We start from the raw sequence: 4,445 nt of genomic DNA on the forward strand, positions 1-4,445 counted from the left end.
TTTATTTTTTAATTTTAAAAAATAAAAAAAAATGCCCCAACGGTTGGAACCGTTGGGGCCTTAATCAGCCCCAACGGTGGTAACCGTTGGGGTCTTAATTAGCCCCAACGGTTACAACCGTTGGGGCAAGTACCTAATCTAAAAAAATCAATTATGTTCAAGATTAATCACTCTTAATAGAGATAAAAACACAATGTGCACACACACACAAAAAGTGTGACAAAAGATAACATTTGTATTCATAAGCTTTAATCAAAACTGGGTTCTATTATACATCCAAATGCTTTGCGACCAGATTGACAACCTCTGAGTACATAATTTAAACCAGCAACTATATAACAAGCTATCATTCTTCTATGTAGACAACAAAACACAATATAAAACATAGTGGAGCTTCGATGAAGCACAATACTAAATGTTCCTATTCTTTTATTCATGAACTGTAAGATGAAAGGATTCCTCATTCATCCTCTTCTTCACTTTCTTCACTGTCCTCCAACTTCAAGTGGTTCAAGTTCTCTTCCAAAGGTGGAAGTCCATCTTCTGAATCGTAATCAGATCCAAGACAGGCTTTTGAAGGCGCCTCCTCAGTTCCTACAGTTTTAATACACCTCTATTACAATGATATTGGATTGGAAACTTTTAAGGATCATGTTGATGAAAGCATTAATGGACTGCAAGCATAAAATACCTTTCGTGTCTAGAAGTTGTTTAGGAATTCTTGAGTTATTTGAAAGCCACGCATTTTGGACCGAGATAATTTATGCACTTGTCTCACATTTGGAGTATGCCTTAAGTAGTTCTCTACAAGCAGGGATAAATATTGTAAGTGTACCAAAGTGAATTAACACAAATTTCACATGAACCCAAATGAAAAATAATAGACTATGCACCTGGAAATAGGCTGGAGATCAATGAGAACAAGGGGTTTGTACAGTAAATAAACTTAAAAGTATATTGACAAAAAAAAGCAACAACATTCACACAGAGCAGTTGGAATCTGCCACCTATAGATGTTCACCTTATTCAATCTTCTAACGAGGCCTACAAAGCAAGTTAACATTTCCAGTATACCCTCAAACGGTATCCATCAAAGTTATAGCCATCACAACCCCTGACAGCATCATCAGCATCTCGAGCACTTTCGAACTGCACAACCACAAAATGAGTAAGTAAAATAGATCAAAATCATTTAGTTTCAAGAAATTATTATGAATCCCTACCTCCACAAAACAATAACCAGGGGGAGGTGGATTCTTCAATTCAATGTCCACTATGCGACCATACTACAAACAGAAAAATTAAGCTTCAAAAGGCTGTTATATATAACCTATAAAAAAGACAACAGCGTTCCATTTTCAACGACAAGGATTAGAATGATTGAAATAGAAAAATATAAGTGACTAGGAACTAAGTATGCAAGATCAGACACAGGCTACCTTCAGGATAACTTTTTCCAGCATACGATAATCACATTAGATTCTCTGATAAAAAATAGTTTGTGTATGTCAAGTATGCAAAGAAAATATATTAGTAACTTCTGTGTATGTAAACTTGGTTAGGCATGCAAAAATACCTTATAGTTGATATTGGCAGGTTCATTGTACTGAATGCATGCAAGCATACATGCCTGCATACATACATATGTACATGTCTGTAACATTTGTTCTATTTTGGGAGACTTCGAGGCATGACTGTGGTCCTTAGTGGAGATTTTAGGCAAATTTTGCAAGTTGTACCACAAGGAAGTAAGCATGACATTATGTATTCATGCATCAGTCGTTCACCAGTATGGCAACAATGCAAGGCATTCACCCTTAAAAGAACATGGGAATTCAGCAACAGTCTGACAGTGAAGATTGTATGAGTGCATCTAAATTTAGTAACTAGGTGCTTGATATAGGAAATGGATTAATAATGCATGAGACGCATGAAGAAAATCCAAATGATTGTAAAATTGAAATACCTGCAGAGCTGTTGATTAACATGAATGTGAATCTAGTTGATGATATCATTTTTATAACATGTACAAATCTCCTTCAAAATCATAGTAATACAAATTATCTAGAAGAAAGAGCATTTTTAATACCTAGAAATGAGATAGTGTAGATTATTAATGATATCATATTAGAAAAATTAGAAGGAGAAAACACAACATATCTGAGTGCTGATTCAATTTGTCAAACATCTCCAAATCTTCATGAAAATGAAAGCCAATATCCTACTGAGTTCCTTAATTCACTATCTTTTCCAGGTATGCTAATTTATGAAATTAAACTTAAAGTATGAACTCTTATAATGCTTCTTTGTAACTTAAGTCCAAGTGAAGGGCTTTGTAATGGAACAAGATTGATTGTCACACAGCTTCTTAAATGGGTTATAGAAGCAAGGATCATAAGCGGCAACGACATTGGTTTTGAAACATTTTGTTTCAAGGATAATTAGTACTAACATCGATTCGAAATATCCATTCAATATGAGGAGAAAACTACCTTCAATCAAGAACTGTTTCACAATGATGATAAATAAAAATCAAGGCCAAACTCTTAAATATGTGGGTCTGTATTTACCTAAACCATGTCTTCTACATGGCCAATTCTATGTTGCTGTATCTAGAGTAGCATCACCAAATGGGCTTAAAATTCTTGTAGTGAACGATGACAAAAGCAGTGAGAGGAATAGTGACAATGTAGTATACAAAGAAATATTCAACAATTTGATAACATGTATTATATCACACTACCTATTTCGTCATTAACACACGTGATATTATATAATAAAATAATATGCACATAGTATAGAGTATTATTACATATGATAACTGTTATATTAAGTATATTCTGTCAACTGTTATAGTATAACAATGCACATAGAGTATAGAGCATATTTTTGGGTTGCAAATCACGCTATTGGATGAACATACAAATAGATTTCTGTTGTACTTCTTTGAAATTCTTACACTCAACTTCCATTTTGCTAATAGAATTTATAATAAGGAATGTGTTAGTTTCTACTAGGATAAAGTTCATACAGGGAAGTGTTAAAGACACAGAAATTTTGTGATTCGAACCAATGATTCAAGAAGGGTACATACATGTAATCTCGAAGTTTCATGTCATAATTTCAAGTGGTGATTATAGAGCTACCCGGAACAAGGTTACAATCTGTTTCTGCAATAAGTAAAACTTGAAGCTTTCATGAGTTAACTGATCCATCAACAAAACCAAAGCTCTTTAAATTTGAACCGAGCTATCTATCAAAGCTATATTCACATATCATCCATGACAATGCGATCTCCATATTAGTATCTCAATAATTTTAATCAGAAAAGTGAAGATTATACAAATAAGAAAAATGTTCTTACTCTGGTTAAGAAACCAAAGCTGACGGGCTTTTACCCCACACCCATTTGCAACGGCATCATCAGTCCCTCTTTGGCGCCTAACAAAGTCAATCCACCAATTTTCAGCCCTTGAAATCACCACAAGAAACAAATAAAGGAATAGTTATTAGAGTGTTTTTCGACCTGTGGACATATCATCTGCAGGGCAAAATGCCTAATTATTTACCTATTCGTAGACGCATCGGCAGATGACGATGTAGAAATAGAGGGCTTGCAGATTGCCAGGGTTTAGCCACACCCGAGAGGGAAGTTGAGTTAGGGGAGGTAGCGGAGTCCAATGAGGCGAGGGAGGTGAGGGTTTCCAGATCCTCTGCGCTAGGGTTTCCAGTGACCATCTCCGAGCAGCTGAAAAGAGGGGACAGAGCGGCGTGGCTGCAGTTCATGGTGGCGAAGGCTAGGGTTTTTAGGGGAGAGAGTGGCGGTGGTGGCAGCGGCCATCTCTGAGCAGCGACGGTAACTATCTCTGAGCAGTGAAAAGAGGAGATCTCCGAGCAACTGCGGCGGTGGCAGAGGTGATCTCCAAGAGGCGGTGGCGGGAGTCTCTGAGCGGCGGCAAAGGAGATTTGGGGGTTTTTGATAGAGGGGGAACGAAGAAGTAAATGGGTTCACGGGGGCCTTTTGTGTTTTTTTTCTTTTTTTTTTTGGGAAAAAAAGGGAGGGAAGATTCCCTCCATTGCGAAAAAAAGGCCCCAACGGTTGGAACCGTTGGGGCTGCGAAAAGTTGCCCCAACGGTTCCTACCACCCGTTGGGGCTGAGCACCTTTGTACTAGTGTTGAATGAAGTTTAAAAGTTGCCTCCGAAAGTGAAAATTTAATTAGATGATGAATTTTAGGTGTCAAGCTCCATATTATAAAAAAGGAGGAGAGGAATATTGGAATTTTTTAAAACATTTATATTTATATCAACAATTATTTAGATGCTTGAATTTTTTATTTCACAAGTGGACAAGATCATGCATGCATCACGTGCATTAGAAGTATTAGTATTATTATTTGTATGAGAGACATGATGTGTATGAAAATGAAACAATATATGTGTTTG

The 4,445-nt window shown here is 36.5% G+C and overlaps 1 long non-coding RNA gene across 4 annotated transcripts; it reads right to left on the reverse strand.

Annotated features, from left to right (window-relative positions):
• On the reverse strand, window positions 216-4,123 carry LOC109845332. 4 transcript variants are annotated; one of them, XR_002248308.1, is made up of 7 exons: window positions 3,570-4,123; window positions 3,365-3,471; window positions 3,095-3,170; window positions 1,224-1,286; window positions 1,022-1,149; window positions 692-804; window positions 216-594 (listed from the first exon to the last, which is right to left on the reverse strand). It is a non-coding gene; the product is annotated as an uncharacterized LOC109845332 (long non-coding RNA). The 4 variants fall into 4 exon arrangements; XR_002248309.1 differs by lacking the exon at window positions 3,095-3,170 and having other exon boundaries at window positions 1,224-1,330; window positions 3,570-4,122; XR_002248310.1 differs by lacking the exon at window positions 3,095-3,170 and having other exon boundaries at window positions 3,365-3,441; window positions 3,570-4,117.

The sequence above is a fragment of the Asparagus officinalis genome, chromosome 6 (genome assembly GCF_001876935.1).
Source record: "Asparagus officinalis chromosome 6, Aspof.V1, whole genome shotgun sequence".
NCBI classification, from domain to species: domain Eukaryota; kingdom Viridiplantae; phylum Streptophyta; class Magnoliopsida; order Asparagales; family Asparagaceae; genus Asparagus; species Asparagus officinalis.